Raw genomic sequence first — 17822 nt, forward strand, 5'->3', positions numbered from 1 at the left:
AAGGAAGGAAGGAAGGAAGGAAGGAAGGAAGGAAGGAAGGAAGGAAGGAAGGAAGGAAGGAAGGAAGGAAAGAAAGAAAGAAAGAAAGAAAGAAAGAGAAAGAGAGAGAGAGAGAGAGAGAGAGAGAGCGGGAAGCTACTCTTAAGTAGTGGAATTTTGCGGGCTAATAACAATGGACCAATAGCTGGTGAGGAGGTTCGAGGGCTAATAATCTGGGTTGTAAAATGGTGTGTGTTGTGGCTGGGGCGATAGCTCAGTTGGTAGAGTGCTTTGCCTCATAAGCAGAAGGCCCTGGGTTCAATCCCCAGCACCGCCACAAAAAAAAAAAAATAGTGGTGTGTTTTGGGGGGGTAGAACAGAATACTGGCGCCAGCAAAATGGCAGATCTGATGCCAATACACTGTGCTGACTGTCACGTGCCCACGTGTTTTCTTTGCTGAAAAGTAATTTACTTGCAGCCCTGCATGGCCTAAGTGGACAGGATATGTCATATTCCTCAACAAACTACCTGTTATATGCAAGGAAAGGCAGGCAGGAAATAACATTGATAACAGGAACCCAAGTTACTTTGAAGGGAGAGAATTTTGTGATCCTGATTTTGGAAAATAGGGATAATTCTAGGGTTAAGAATCCTATCAGTGGAATATCACTCAGTCTTAAAGAAGAATGAAATTATGGCATTTGCAGGTAAATGGATGGAACTAGAAAATATTATGCGAAGTGAAATAAACCAATCCCCCAAACCAAACACCAAATGTTTTCTCTGATAAGTGGATGTTGATCCACAGTGGGGTGGGGGTAGGAAAGAATGAAAGGAAGTTTGGCTTGTGCAGAGGGGAGTGAGGGGAGGGGCGGAGCAGTGGGTATGGGAAGGACAGTAGAGTGAGACAGACATCATTACCCTATGTACATGTACGATTACAGTACTGGTGTGACTCAGCACCATGTAGAGCCAGAGGAATGAGGGGTTATGGTCCATTTGTGTACAATGTGTCAAAATGCATTCTATTTCATGTGTAACCAATTAGAACAAATTTAAAAACCTAAAAAAATAAAAAAGAATCCAATCAGGGTACTGGGGTTGTAGCATAGTCGTACAATGCTTGCCTAGCATGCATGAGGCACTGGGTTTGACTTTCAGTGGCACATAAAAATAAATAAATAAATAAATAAATAAAATGTATTGTGTCCATCTACAACTATAAAAAATAATTTAAAAAGGAGTCCAATCAGAACCTCTCAGCATGGGCCAAGGTGACATAGAGTTGTCATGGAAGAGGGGAATTGAATGTCTGATGTTATACTGTTGTCAGTCAAAAGTCAAGAGGTAGACCACAGTGGCACTCTCTGGAAACTTTCCTGGGATCCTCCAATAAAACTAGAATGCAGGAGAGGCACATTGTCTCTCCTCTCTGAGAGAACTAACTCTCTCCCTTAAGAGTTCCCTTTTCCTTTTCCTATCCCTTCAATAAACTCACTCTTGTTACTCTGAGCAACATTTCTAGGGTTTAAAGAGGGGGTCTTCACACTGCCTCAGCTTCTTGGAAGGCCCAGCTCTGTAACATTACCAAGAGCTAGCTATTTAGAAAAATGCCTGTAAGAATTCATTTAAAATTTGTGAATGCTGTGTTTGGTGCTAGGGAATATAAAAACATTTTGTATGTAATACACTTAAAAGAAACCCAAGGAGTTCTCACACTGTAGTGAGTGAAAGGAGATATCCAGACAGATGACTCTAATATCATTAAAAAGTCCCCTGGCTCTCCAGAGCATGATAGATCAAAACCAGAGAAAGACTGATTCACCTTGAGATTTCATAGAACCAAAAAAAATTGGAACATTTTTTAAAATTATAATTAGTAACACATATTACACATATTGACTGAAGAAACTAATTATTAATTTAATTCACTGATATTTCCATACTTTCATGTCCATCCACCCTCTACCCTCTCTCTCCAAACCCTTTTACTTCTGTTTCCCCTGATGTCCTTCCCAATCCCTAGTAGCATCTTCTGTTCTTCATCATATCTTGTCCACAGCAGAGTTGTATGAGGACAGTGGGATAGGCTGAAGATAGGCCAAAGAAAGTGCCTGGAGACAGCATGGGAGATTTGGTTTGGTTTATTGGGGAAAGTTTACAAGATATCAGTGACTGCTCCAAGAAGAGTTCAGTGGTGACAGGATGACAGATGGCACCTCTGTCCCTCACTGTGCTTTGCCATGCAGTGCCTCCTCTCCTTCAGGGTGTTTTGTCTAGTGATGGCTGACTGCACAAAAGACATGTCTCCTTTCCACAGAGTCCTCAGTTCTGTACCCATCTCCACTCAGAGAGGGGTTTTAGATGTTGGGCTGCTGATGCTGTGACGTCATCAGCATTGGCTTGCTTCATTTGCTTGTTTGACCAACATCCTGAGAAGCAACTGTCCTGATGTACATGCGGGAAGGTAACTTTCTACACATAGCACTAACTTGCTCTAGTTCAATAATATGCATCTCAGACTTTCCAGCCCAGGTTTGTTCTCATTGTTCTCTTAAAGGGGTGAGAATTTGGAGAACAGATAGAGAATATTCAGGGACATGGTGTTTTACTGTCCCTCTTTGTTTTAGGGATGATACGGGTCATATTTTTTTTTTCCTGTAGTTTCCACATGTGAATGAAAACACGCAACATTTTCCTTTCTGTGCCTGGCTTAATTTGCTTAACACAATGTCCTCCAGTTCCATTCATCTTCCTGCAAATAACAGGATTTCATTCTTATGACTGAATAATAATCCATTGTGTATATATACCATATTTTCTGTATGAATTTATCTGTAGACATGCCCCTAGGCTGATTCTACACCTTGACCATAATAAACATAGGTATGCAGATGTCTCTTCTGTAAGCAGATTTCATTTCCTTTCTATGTACACTCAAGAATGGTACAACTGGATTGTATAGTAGTTCTATATTTAGTTTTTTAAAGGACTGTACTTACATTCCCACCAATAGTGTATAAATGTTCCTGTAAGTGTTCCTGTTTCCATAGCCTCACCAATATTTGTTATTTTTTTTTTTTTTTTTTTTGGACTTGGAAAGATTTATTTGAAAGGGTACAGAGTCCATCCCACCCAGGTCCTCAGAGTGGACTACAGGGAAGGGGTGGATTTCAGTGGGCTTTCTTGCTGTGCTTGATGCTCTTGGGGGAAGGCTGTGGACCCAACCACAGCTGCAGCAGGATGACAGCCTGGCATATGTGCAGGGCAGGAGGACGTAGATGAGTATGTATTCCTGGAGTTTAATGTGCTCCAACACCAGCAACCTGTACCATCTGCAGAGGGCAAACAGCAAGAGTAGGTGAGGTGGGCAGCCACCAGGGCCAGGTGGAAAGCACGATGAAGAATAGAGCCTGAGGTAGGAAGCACCAGTTCACTGTTCAGTGGAAGAGAAACTGGCAGCCAAGATCAAAGGAGGGGGATAGATGGCCAATGGGGTTCTCCAATAGGAAGCAGAGCCCCAGTACCACCTGAAAGACAGCACAGATGCCCACCTTGGGGAGGGCTCCCCAGAAACCCAGCTGCGTGAGGAGAAGGAACAGCAATCCAGGGGTGAAGAGTAGCACATTCACCTTCACAGACACAGCCAGGCTGAAACAGCAACAGCCCTGCCCCAGTGCTGGGCCAGGAAAAGGTTGATACTGAGAAAGATCAGCACCATGGCCACTGGGTCATTGAAGAGCCACAGCACAAAGATGGAGTGGACACAGCAAGAAAGGCAGCACATGAAGAAAAAGACAAAGGGAGGTATCTTGAAGGTCTGAGGGTAGACTAAGAAAACAAGTAGCCAAGTGGCCAGGTAGAACACAGAAAAGATGTTCTCTGCCACATGGATATCAGTGCCCCAGTCAGTGGCATAGGGTAGTCCCATAAAGAGGTACACAAAGCCAGCCAGGTAGATGAGAGGTCCAATGTCACCCTGCAGTTGTGTATAGTCATATGTGCCATTGATGAAGCCCTCCACCTAGGTCACGTAAGCTACTTCCAGTCAATCTCTGTCTCTTCAGGAAGAGGTTGGAAGCCACCAGCAGTGCATAGCACAGCTCCCACAGCACTAGGCCTCACTCTTGCCAGGTGCATTGCACCCATTGTCCCCAGACTCTTGCTGGCTTTTTTTAAATAACAGCCATTATAACTTGGATGAGACAGAATCTCCTTGTAGTTTTCAGTTGCATTTGCCTGATAAGTAAAGATGTTGAATACTTTTCTCATATGTTTATTGACCACTTGTCCTAATTCTTTTGAGAAATGTCTATTCAAGTCATTTTCCATTTTTGTTGGATTAATTGATTTTGCAGTCTATTGAGTTCTTTATATATTCTGAATATTAATCTCCTATCAGATGAATAGCTGGTAAAGATTTTCTACCATTCTGTGAGTTGCCTCTTCACCCTGTTGTTTCCTCTGCTGGGCTGAAGCTTTTCAAAGTGATGTAGTCCCACTTGTCAATTCTTGCTTTTCTTTATTGTGCTTCTGGAGTCTTCTCCAGGAAATCATTACCTGTGCTGACAGTGTCTTGAAGTGTTGCCCCTGTTTTCTTCTAGTTGTATCAAAGTTTCAGGTCTTAATTGAGATCTTCGATCAATTTTGACTTGATTTTTGTGCCAGATGACAGATGGGGTCAAGTATCAATCTCCAGCACCATTTGTTGAGGAGGCCATCCTTTCTCTAATGTAGATTTTTGTTAACTTTGTGGAGAATCAGTTGACTGACAGTGCATGGATTTATTTCTGTGTCTCCTCTTTTGTTCCACTGGTCTACATGTCAGTTTTCATGCCAAAATCTTTGCAATTTTTGTTATGGCTTGGTAGTAGGTCTTGAAATCAGATATTGTGGTGCCTAAAGCTTTGCTCTATTTGCTGAAGATTGCTTTGGATATTCAAGGACTTTAATGCTTCCATATGAATTTTAGGATTGCTTTTCTAGTTCTGTGAAGTTACCTCACTGTGCACAACCCGCATCTGTTATCTATTTAGGCCATATGTCTGCAAAGTGCCATCTACTCCACCAGTCTAGCTCACTGAGACTCCCTGTCTTTCACCTTTAACCCTGCAGAAGGGAGACTCTCAATCCCTTGACCATTGTGTTAGACAACATGTGTTGGGGCACTCCATTTCCCTTGCTACACTGCAATCACAAGTCTCTGGATTTCACCAGGTCTTTGTTTCTCTGCCTTTGAGTTCCACTGCTCTCTCCAAAACCACTCGCCTCCATATGCAGGTATACACCTGTTGCTTTGCTTCTGTCCCATAGAGGAGCAGGTGAGTTCTGGTACCACTATTCCAACATCTTTGCAAATGACTCTCATTGAATGATTACATTAACAAAATACAGTGTACTCATACAATAGAATATTATTCATCCATAAAAAGAAATAAAGTATTGATATATACTTTAACACGGATAGATTTTTAAAATATGGCTAGTGAAATGAGTCAATCATAAGGATCACAATTTGTATGATTCCATTTATATGCAATATCCAGAAGAGGTAAAATCTATAGAGACATAGATTAGTGGTTACCATGGGCTGGAAGGGAAAGGTGGATTGAGTTGTGACTGCTTAATTGGTCTGAAATTTCCATTTGGGTTGATAAAAATGTTCTAAACAAGATAGTTGTAATATTTGCATATCACTTTGAATGTACCTAATGCCACTGAATTAAATACTTTAAAATGGTTAAAATGGTAAGTGTCTTGTTATGTCTATATAACTTCAATTTTAAATCAGCAAAGGATCTGAATAGACATTACTTAAGATATGGCCAACATATGCATGCATGAGAAATAGAAAGTCCAGTGGTCCATTTTCAGAATACAGTATTTAGCTTTAAATGTAAAATGACTTGGGATGTAAGAAAGGCAGCTAGAGGAGAGAACAGGATAGGAAGATAAAGGCAGTTAACACCAGAGTATAAAAATTCACAGCCCCTTGACAAACAGAAGGTGACAAGGAAGGGGCCTGACCTGACCAATAGAGATAAACTGTGTAGTACCAAAAGATGATCAATCTAAGGGAAACTTCCCACCACAAGAGAACAAAGGGAGGCAAAGTATATTTCTTTAAATAACCCAATGGGAGACAGTAAAACCTAGGTAAGATTCAAGAACATAGTGCATCCCATAATACTCAGCCAATGAGAAACAAGGGAAGAGATCTTTCACTCTATGGGATAAAGAAATGGTTGTACCCAATCTGGCTGTCCCTGATCCCCAGGCACCTGATCTTGCAAGACCATCATTAAAGTGGAACCTTGATTTTTGCTGTTCCTTGTGTCCGTTAGTACATTCTTTGTGGACTTGGATAGGTAAGTGAGCTTCTCACATATAACAGTATGTCCAACATCATTAAGCAAAACAACAATGAGGTGCAACTTCATATCTACTAGGCAATAATAAGTGTTAGCAGGGATGTAGAGAAATTTTAACCTTTACACATTGTAGGTGGAATTGTCAACTTCTCATAACTGTGACCAAATACCTGACAAGAACAACTTGAAGGAAGAAACATTAATTTTCAGCTCATAGTTTCAGAGGTTCAGTCCATGGTTCACTGGCTCCATTGCTCTGGACCTAAGGTGAAGTAAATCATCATGGCAGAAGGGCATGGAGGAGGAAAAATGCTAAGTACATGTCAACCAGGAAACAGAGAATAGGTGAGGAGCCAGGGACAGACATAGTTCAAGGGCACACCCCCAGTAACCTACTTCCTCCAGCCATGCCCCACCTGCCTATAGTTACCACCAGTATTCCATTAAAATTGTTAGGTCATCAAATGCATTAATTTACTGATGAAGGAAGTTAAATTAAAACCCAGATACAGGGGAGGATGAAGTTATCACTCCCATAATCTAATCATTTCACCTCTGAACTTTCCTGCATGCCTAACACATGAGATTTTCAGAGGACTTTAAAGACCCAAATCATAACATAAATGGTATACCTGCTTTGGCAAATCTGCTAGCTGTTCCTCAGAAAGCTAAACATAGAGAATCTACATGACCCAGTAATTATCTTGCTAGATATATACCCAAGAGAAATGAAAACATATGTCCACACAAAAATTTGTACATGAATGTTTATAACTGTGTTATTCATAGTACCCAAAAAGTGGAAACAACTCAAATGCCCATCAATAGATAAACAGATGAAAAAAATTTCCTCTATCCATAAAATGGAATATTAAGCAGACATGAAAAATGCAATACTGATGCATTCTTTGTGGTGAACCTTGAAAATTTCATGCTAAGTGGAAGAAGAGAGTCAAAAGTACTGCATATGAGGAAGTCCAAGATGGCGGACTAGAGGGAGGCTGCATTCCTTGTCACTCCATAACTCAGGTTTCAAGCAGAGGAAAGTCTATTTCTCTGTGAGGCAGTCTTTGCTGCTCATCAATCCCCTGCTGTTTACCCCATTTGTCCACCTCAATCAACCACAGTCTGCCAGCATATCAACTACTTTTTAAGTGCAGATCACTCACTGCCACCAATCATCCACCATTTGCTCATTTGCCTGCCTCTTGCCTCCTGCCCATCACCTGCCTTTCACCTACCCATCATCCACCATCAAGGACCACCTGCCAATTGTCCAATGGTAGCCTTCAGACCACCAGCGGATCACCTGCTGCCTGCTGTTGCCTGGAAATCCATTGCCCATTGTGACAGTACCTGCAGGTTTGGTTACACATGGGTGTTGTCATTTTGGGACAACAGCCAGGACATGCAGGACCCCCGGCCTGAGCAGCTATTTCCTGCCTTCAGGACCCCTGGCCTGCCCAAGCCCCATGTGGACTCAGAGCCCATGCCCAATAGGCACCTGTGCTGTGGTTCTCCATTTGCCAACACTTTGGAAGCCAGTGCAGCCAACTTGGATTATCCTGGAAGCAGAAGCTGCCATCTTTAGGTGGGGCAAGTCCCATCCTGAGATGCCTGCTGGAGACTGGAAAGTCATGCATCAGGCTACTGAAGACTGGGAGGTTTGAATAGCATATGACTGTTATAGTGTAGTTTTTTTTTCCTCCTTTTTGAATTTTTTATGTTTTTATTTTTCTCACTCAATTTTCCATTTGTTTACATATATTCTCAGAGTCTCTTTCTCCCTTTTCTCATGCTAACAACCAACTTCTTTTGATTCTGTTTCACTCTTCCTATGGTCTAGTACCTCTATATGCTCTTTTCTTATCCCTTTAACAGAAAATGCCTAACATTGAAAATAAAGATAGAATTTTAAAGAATGCGAGAGAAAAGTATCAGATTACATGTAGGGGAAACCAATACGGATATCAGCAGATTTCTCAACCCAGACCCTAAAAGCAAAAAGGGCCAGGGACAACATATTTCAAGCTCTAAAAGAACATGGTTGCCAACCAAGAATCTTATACCCACCAAAACTAACCTTCAGATTTGAAGATGAAATAAAATCCTTCCATGATAAAAAAAAAAGTTAATAGAATTTACAAATAGAAAGCCTGCAGAACATTCTTAGCAAAACATTCTATGAAGAGGAAATTTAAAAACAACAAGGTAGATCAGTAAAGGGAGGAACTACCCTAAAGGACAAGCCAATCAAAGGAGAAACCAAGTCAAGTTAAAAACGAAAAGTAAGCCCAAATGACTGAGAATACAAATCATATCTCAATAATAACCCTGAATGTTATTGGCCTAAACTCATCAATCAAAAGACATAGACTGGCAGATTGGATTAAAAAGAAAGACTCAACAACATGCTACCTTCAAGAGACTCATCTCATAGAAAAAGACATCCACAGATGAATGTGAAAGGATGGGAAAAAACATACCACACAAACGGACTCAGTAAAAATGTGGGGATTTCCATCCTCACATCAAATAAAGTAGATATCATGTCAAAGTTAGAAGGAATAAAGAAGAACATTTCACACCGTTTAAGGGAACCATAAATCAGGAAGACATAATGATTGTAAATATTTAAGCCCCAAAGAAGACCTCATCCATAAATGTCAAACAAATCCTTCTCAATTCCAGGAACCAAATAGACCACAACACAATAATTCTGGGTGACTTTAACACATCGCTCTCACCACTGGACAGATATTCCAAACAAAAACTGAACAAAGAAAGTGTAAAGCTCAATAAAACCATCAATAACTTAGACTTAACAGACATACATAGACTATTCCATCCATCAATGAGTGAATACACTTTCTTCTCAGCAGCCCATGCATTCTTCTCTAAAATAGACCATATGTTATGCCACAAAGCAATTCTTAGCAAATCAAAAAAAGACATACTACCTTGCATTCTATCAGATCATAATGAAATGAAATAAGAAATCAATGATAAAATAAAAACAGAAACTACTCCAACACCTGGAGACTAAATAATATGTTATTGAATGAAGCATGGATAACAGAAGACATTAGGGAGGAGATAAATAAATTCTTAGAAGTAAGTGAGAATTACAATACAACATATCAAAATCTCTGGGACTGCTATGAAAGCAGTACTAAAAGGAAAATTCATTGCATGGAGTGCTTTCAAGAAGAGAATAAAAAGTCAACAACTAAATAACCTAATATTATATCTCAAAGCCCTAGAAAAAGAAGAACGGAACAACACCAAAGTAGTAGAAGACAGGAAATAGTTAAAACCAGAGCTGAAACCAATGAAATTGAAACAAAAGAAGCAATTCAAAAAATTGACAAAACAGGGGCGGGAGAGATAGCTCAGTCGGTAGAGTGCTTGCCTGGCAAGCACAAGGCCCTGGGTTCGATCCCCAGCACCACAAGAAAAAAAAAATTGACAAAACAAAAAGTTGATTCTTTGAGAAAGTAAACAAAATAGACAAACCCTCAGCCACGCTAACAAAGAGAAGGAGAGAGAAGACTCAAATTACTAAAATTCATGATGAACAAGGAAATATCACAACAGAAACCATTGAAATACATAACATAATTAGAAGCTACTTTGAAAATCTATACTCCAGGGCTGGGGAGGTAGCTCAGCTGGTAGAGTGCTTGCCACAAGGCCCTGAGTTCGATCCCCAGTACCACAAAAAAAAAAAAAAAGAAAGAAAGAAAGAAAGAAAATCTATACTCCAACAAAATAGAAAAATACTGTGTATTCTTTGTCCCATTTACATGAAACATCCATCACTGGCAAATCTAAGAGATAAAAAGTACATTAATGGTTCCTTGAGACTGTGGAGAGGGGGACATAGAGTTTCACCACTAAGGGGTACAGGATTTCTTTTTGTGGTGAGAAAAATGTTCTAAAATTAGACAGGGATAATGGTTGCACAACGTTGCAAATAAACTAAAAACTATTGAGTTACACATTTTGAAAGGATGAATTATATATGAATTACATTTCAATAAGGCTCATATTTAAAAAATTATCACCAGTTTGCTCATAACCATTTTCTAACCTGATACTTTCTGAAGTTAAACATCTGGATAGAAAAAAATAAAACTGGTACCCACCATATGTAGTATGGTATCCTGTTGTAGATGCCTCATTTTAAGAAAAACATTGGTAAAGTGGAATTTGTCCAGAGAAAATGCAGATGATAAAGAAATGTCCCATGGAGAGCAATTTAAAGTTTGTTGTTTGGAGAATAAATAGGAGACATTAATGTTCCTTCAACTATCTGAAAGTCTATCCTGCTAAAGGAAGATTAATCTAGCATTCTATTTTCCAAAATTTAGAATTTAAGCTATTGGATTGAGCCAGGTGTGGTGGCTCATGTCTGTGATCCCAGCTACTGCGGAGGCTGAGGCAGGAAGATCACAAGTTCAAGGCCAGCCTCAACAAATTAGCAAGCACGTATATTTTATCTCACAATAAAAATAAAAAGGGCTAGGGATGTAGTTCAGTGGTAGGGTACCTCTGGGTTCAATTTCCAGTATCAAAATAATAATAATAATAATAATAATAATAATAATAATATAGAATTGTAGATTGAAACTGCCTTTGTACAATTTAAGGAGTGGGTTGTTTTGAGAAACAATAAAGGTCCTGTCACTTAATCATCCCAGCACCAGCTGGAAATTTATCATTTCAGGGATATTGTGAAAATAATTTATCTATGATGAGGGACATTAAACTAGATGGCCTGAAAGATTCTTTTCTTTTCTCTCTTTTTTTTTAAACTAGAATACATTCTTTATTTTGATGTTGTTGTTAGTCAAGATATTTTAATGTTATGAACAGGTTAAATCTTACAAGTCTCACAGAGAATACAGGGGTGTCAAAGGCAGGGTCATCCTTACTAAGCTGACTGTTCTCCTGAAAGATCCTTTTCAATTCTAGAATTTGGTGTTTTCAAGTCCAGTTTCTAAAATATATGTCCAGAATACAATTACATATATTTCTTGGGGGAAATGGTTTGCTTATAAGTAAAGAATTAGACTGGGGTTGTGGCTTGGTGGTAGAGTACTTGCCTGGTACATGTAAGGCACTAGTTTGATCCTCAGCACCACATAACAATAATAAAATAAAAGCATTGTGTCCATCTACATCTAAAATTTATTAAAAAGAAGCAAAGATCATACTTAAAAATGAATACACTTTAGCTGGGTGTGGTGGTGCATGCCTGTAATCCCAGAGGCTCAGGAAGCTGAGGCAGGAGTATCAAAAGTTCAAAGCCAGTTTCAGCAACTTAGTGAGGCCCCAAGCAACCTTAGGGAGACCCTGTCTCTAAATAAAATATATTTTAAAAAGGGCTGAGTATGTGGCTCAGTGGTTAAGCGCCCCCTTGTTCAATTTCTGGTGCAAAAAATAAAGAGTAAATCTTAAGAATTACTTGATAAAATTTCAAGTGAGTTTCTTGTAGACAGAATATGGTTGGTTCATGATTTTTTTTAATATACTCTGTCAATCTCTGTCTTGTCTTTTAATTCATACATTTAGACCACTTACATTTAAAGTAATTGTTGATGTATTAGGACTTGGGTGTGACATTTCATTAATTGTTTTCAGTTTGATTGTTTCTTGATTCCTCTGTTCCTGTTTTTTTTTGCCTTTCTGTGGATTACTTGAAAATTCTTTAGAATAGCATTTTTATTTAGGTGTATTTGTGTAGCAGGGTGCTGAGTATTGAGTACAGGGCCTGATGCCTGCTAGATAAGCACTCTACCTCTGAACTATATCCCAACCCTGTGTTGTTTTTTAAATATGTCTATGTATAGTTATTTTAGTGCTTACTCTAGGTATTACAACATATATGTTAACTTATCACAGTCTACTGGCATTAACATTTTGAAACACTTCCAGTAGTGTAGAACTCTTACTCCCATTTAGGTCTTTTTAAACTTCTCACTTGTAAACATAATTATTTATAATATGTTTAATTATTTCTGCTGCATATATGGAACATCACATCAGATGGCATATTTCTTGTTCTCCCAACCATCAAACATATTTTTTAAAACTCATGAGTCTAAGATATGGAAAATGACAAATCCCAAAACAGTGTACCCTGGGAAGAGAGAGTGAGGAAGAAGGCCAAACATTGATAACATTGATCCTTTCTCAGTACATCTTTCCCCAGTGACAGGACAATCCCTGGGAAGGAAACAAACATTGCCTGATGACAAGACCATCCCTGAGCAGGAGCCATCCATCAAGCCTAAAAAGGCAATCTCTGGGGAGGAAGCCAAAGCATTGATCCTTCCCCAAATAAATTCTTTCCCAGAGACAATACAACGGGACCCTGAAGGGAAAGAGATAAATACTGAATGCTGACTCCAGACCCTCCATTCTTCCCCAAGTAAAAATATTACTCAGTAAAAACAAACTTCATATTCTCACAAACCTGTTTCCTGAGTGCCTGAACTGACACGCTCTGTCAATATTTGTCACCTCTTACTGTAACCTATATAAGCACAGATTCCTCCTTTGGCCAGTGGCTCATTTTCCATTAGGAAAATGGGTCCACGAGATGCATGATCTCACCACTAAATAAAGGCTCTGCTGATCGTGAAGTTTGCACCTGGCTCGGTCATTTTGTGCTAACAGTGAGAAAGATACTCTATTATATTTACCCCACTTTTTATTCATTTCAAATGTTCTTACTTCCTAAAGTGCTATCATCCTTCACTTATCATTTCCTTTTTGTTTAGGGACATTGTTTTAACCTTTCAAACCTAACAAAGTCTCTTAATTTTTTTTCCTGAGAAAGTCTTTAGCTCCTCTTAAGTCCTAAAAGAGGTATTGAATGCAAATATGTGTTTGGCAGTAGATGGAAAAGTGATGTGCCAATCACTCCTGCTCAGTTTCAGTTTTGCCTTTTTTTGGGGGGTACCAGAGATTGAACCCAGCGGGGGCACTTAAACACTGAGTCACATCCCCACTCTTTTTATATTTTATTTTGAGAGCAGGTCTCCTGAGTTGCTTAGGGCCTCCCTAAATTGCTGAGACTGGATTTGAACTTTTGATCCTCCTGCCTCAACCTCCTGAGCAGCTGGGAATACAGGTGTGCACCATGCCTGGCTCAGTTTTGCCTTTTTAACTTGACCTCTTAGGTAAAACAATTGCCTGAGTGTATATGAATCTTTTAGGTTCCTTAAATGGTTGTATAGGATGTCATAGAGACACTCAAATGTGATAGTGACCAAACATTTTGAGAGGTCAGTCCTTATGAAAATTGGAATGGGATTGTGATGACCACTTTTCAAAGCATAACCATAAGGAAATGCAACCATTTCCTTCCTTCATTGAACAGTCTGGAAAAACAGTCAGGTTCAGGTTGAATTTGTTTACATAGAAATAAAGAGTAGATGAAACTGGGAACGAACTTTTAAGCACAGCAGCAAAAAATGTCATAAACAAGGGCAAATGAAAACCTGACAACCTCGTTCAGGAAACAGGGCCAACAACCAATTAAGATGAGTGTTTAGAAAAGAACAAGACAAGCCGGGCATGGTAGTGCGTACCTGTGATCCCAGTGGCCCAGGAGCCTGAAGCAGAAGGATTGAGAATTCAAAGCCAGCATTGGCAACATGGTGAGGCCCTAAGCAACTTAGTGAGACCCTGTCTCTAAATAAAATATAAAAAAGAGCTGCAGATATGGCTCAATGGTTGAGTGCCCTTGGTTCAATCCCTGGTACACACACAAAAAAGAATTACATTTCACAACAACTTTAGAATTTTGAGGAACACACTACAGAACTGTAAAAATTTTGAATGCAGCTACAAGAATTATTTATCAATTAAAAACACATACATGCATACATTGTTAGGTAGAAGTTGACAGGCAACACCATTTTGAAATATATCCTCCATTCTAGAAAAAAAGTAACCTCACAGTCATTCTGACTCATCCTGACCTTAAACCCCAGACAATTCTCCATCATCATAAAAAGAAAGGAAATTGCTATCTGGGACTGGAATCCTGAAAACACCTGCTTCTCCAGGGAATAGTGACCACCTCAAAAAATGGAGGTGAAAACCAAAAGGATCCTTCCCTGCCACCACAAAAATTCCCCCACTCCCTCATGGCCCTATATGTGCCCCAGGCCTCATCTCCTCCACGGGGCCCCCCTCGGCATGTTTGTCCAAAATAAACCTGTTACTGTTGAGCTACCACTCCTAATTCCTTCATTCATGTTACATTCCATGCATTAAATCTTAAATGTATTTTGCAAACTAAGTCACATTACCTACAGCATAACTGAGATGATGTCTTTAAAAGTCAGGCTTATGCCTTGTATTAAATCTTTAAATATTTTCATGAGATCGAGGATGTATAAAGTAAGATTGCCACTTGCTAACTACAGGGACATGGTTCACAACATCTAAAAATGATTAATAAAAAAAATAAGATATTATTACTATATAGAGAGTTTAGGAACTTAAAGCAATTTAATAACCTTTGTGGCATGCTAAGACATCAAGCATTATATCAGAACTATCAAATGTCTAAAATTTTATAGTTTGTTTCAATAAAACATATTGAAGCCAGGCAGGATGGCACATGCCTGTAATCCCAACTACCCTGGAGGCTGAGGAAAAAAGGATTCCAAGTTCAGGGGATGGCCTGGACAACTTAGTCTGACCCTATATCAAAATTTAAAAATAAAAAAAGAACTGGGGATGTAGCTCAGTGGTACAATGCCCCAGGAATCAATCCCCAATGCCACCAAAACAAGCAAACAACTCCCCCGTGCCATTATAAAAGTAGTTCATATAACCAACTTTATAAACCAAAAGGAGGCATTAGAATAAAGGTATAAATAAACCCTGCTGAATAAGAATATCAATGGTCAGTCTTATTCAAACACAGGAACCACACCTGGAGGCTAACTGGGAGACAGATTAATGACACCATTAAGGCCTATTTCAAATGTAAACGACCTTGAGTCTCACCTGTGGGAACACCTCCAACCAACTCCTTTGTCTCACACAAGGAAAACAATGGTGGGGGTGAATCCAGATGGAAGTTTTAGGAAGGCAATAGCCCTCATACTTTTCCAAGGCCTATTTTACATACATTTTGCTTCATGCTCTACCCAGAACTATATATAAACTCCTAGCTGGCACACCAAAATGGGTTTTCTCTGTTCTCAGGCCCCCCTCCCTCAGGGCAACAGTTCTATGTCTTCTCGATTAAATAAATGCTGCTCCTTTTAATCTTCCCTTCTATGATTATCTGTGGATTTTATTCTTCAAAATCTGCTACACAAGAAACCCAGAGGAAATTGTCGAAGTGGGCAATCTAGTCTCATTTCAAAACTCAAGTTTCACTAACACTCTTAAGACCTCATTTTCTGAAACAATCAAAAATTTAAACATAGCGAAAACCATAAAATCTTTGTTCATTAGATCAGTACTTTGAAAACTTCATGAAAAGCAGATCAATATTGTAAGGAATTATTTAAGTTATTCTAGAATTTAAACATGAATCATGCAAAACAGAAAGGTGAAATGTATACATGTATCTATATGCATATGTATGTATATATGGATATATATGCATATGTATGTATATATGGATATATATGCATATATGTATTTTTTAACATTTCTTTTAGCTTAATGAATGTTTAGTCTATTTCCTTAATTTTTTTCTCCCAGAATTTCTTTCCCAAATATGTTAATTCGTAACAAAACAACTGTGGAGAACAGACTGTGCAAGAACATTTAACCAAAGCAAGCTAGATTATTGACATCATGTATAGCAAAAGGTCCATTTCACATAATACGGTTCTAGAAGTTCCCAGAGAGGGGAACCTCTACCTGGGACAAGTGAAGTCCTTGTTGTATGTGAAGAATAAAAATTTCAGCATGAACCAGAGACACAGACATTGATTCAGGAAAGCAGATACATACTCAAGGGAGAATGTGGGCTATCTCAGTTAAGGGACATTTGTGGGGTACAGTAAGAAATACACATTCAAGGAAGAACTTGTGGAAACCAAAAGTTTAACATATATTAGAAAGACAATACCATCTACAGTCTCTGCAAAGAGAATGAAATAGGTATATATCTAACAAAATATGTACAGAGTGGCTCAGTGTGAGGACCAAGAGGAGCCTAAATTGGGTGATGGAACATTTGTGTATCTTTATTGTAGTGATATTACACAAATTTTCAAATGCTATAAAACTACCAGAGTTATAGATGTACACACACATACACGCAAATCAATGCAGGTTGCAAATGGTAAAAGGAGATTTATGCCTGTATTCTAGTTAGTAGGACTATACCAATGTAAGTTGCACAATTCGTTATATCTGCCCAGCATTTTATAAAACTCATTTATACTAATGCATGTCATTGCTAAAATCATGTTACACAAAAACCTGGTGGTTCTGGAACTGCTTTTTCTTCCTTTGTTTCTTTTTTACTTGATCTTGTAGGTAGAACAATTGCCCAAGTGTATGTGAATCTTTTGGGTTCCCTTAACAGTCTTAGAGGATGCCATCGAAATGTTCAACTGTGACAATGAACAGGTATTTTGAGAGGTTCTAAATACAGTTCTTGTAAAACTGGAATGGAGTCATAGTGACTGCTTTTAGAGTCATAACCCTAAGGAAACATAAGCATTTCCTCATTTCACTAACTAGTCTGGAAAACAGCCGAATTTGCAATGGGTTTGTTTCAGCTTACGTAATGTAAAGATGAGATGAAACCAGGAAAGGGCTTTTAAGCACACCAGCCCAAAATGCCACAACCAAGGGCAAATGAAAACCGGAGAACCTTGTGCAGGAACCAGGGCCAACAGTGGCTTAAGACGAGTGCTTAGAAAGGGCCAAGACAAGGGCAGATTCACCAACAAAGAAGTATACAGGACCAGTGAACAGACGAAATGAGAAAAAATGCTCTCCTGTGAGTTTGGTGGCACTCCTCGTTGGTACGGTTCCTGCACTAGTCAATTACAGAAAGAGGACTGCAAATTAAAGGAAGGTACAGAGGTTCGTCCTGCCAGGTTTTCTGGGGACACTACGGGAGAAGACTGATGCTGTGAATGTACAGGGCCTTCTGGATGAGATTTCTGCATAGACTCAGCATAGCCGTCCAAACCAGCCATTCCTCCACTCACACTACCCACTCCGGGATTCTGCAAAGGCAACTCCTGGCCCCAGGGCCCTCCAATCCTTTCAGGCCTCGGGCTATGGTCTCAGGAACCGCCAGGAGGTTGGGCAGTAGAGGTGGGGCGGGTCCCGTGGGCGGGGCTGTGCCGGTGAGGTGTGTCCTATGGGCGGGGCTTACGAGAGGGACGGGACTCGTGGGCGGGGTCTCATGGTTAGGGGCCATTCTGTGGCTCCTGGCTAGGGGTGGGGCCATGATGTAGGGGGAGCTT

The 17822-nt window shown here is 39.5% G+C and overlaps 1 pseudogene across 1 annotated transcript in view; it reads right to left on the reverse strand.

Annotated features, from left to right (window-relative positions):
- Positions 1-4129, reverse strand: part of LOC306651055 (dol-P-Man:Man(5)GlcNAc(2)-PP-Dol alpha-1,3-mannosyltransferase-like) — a 5369-nt pseudogene extending 1240 nt beyond the window's left edge. The window contains exon 1 of the transcript in view: positions 3209-4129. The product of the transcript in view is annotated as a dol-P-Man:Man(5)GlcNAc(2)-PP-Dol alpha-1,3-mannosyltransferase-like (transcript). The remainder of the gene's footprint in view (positions 1-3208) is intronic.
- Positions 4130-17822: the final 13693 nt, after the last annotated feature.

Source organism: Sciurus vulgaris (genome assembly GCF_902686455.1).
Source record: "Sciurus vulgaris genome assembly, chromosome: X".
Taxonomy (NCBI): Eukaryota; Metazoa; Chordata; class Mammalia; order Rodentia; family Sciuridae; genus Sciurus; species Sciurus vulgaris.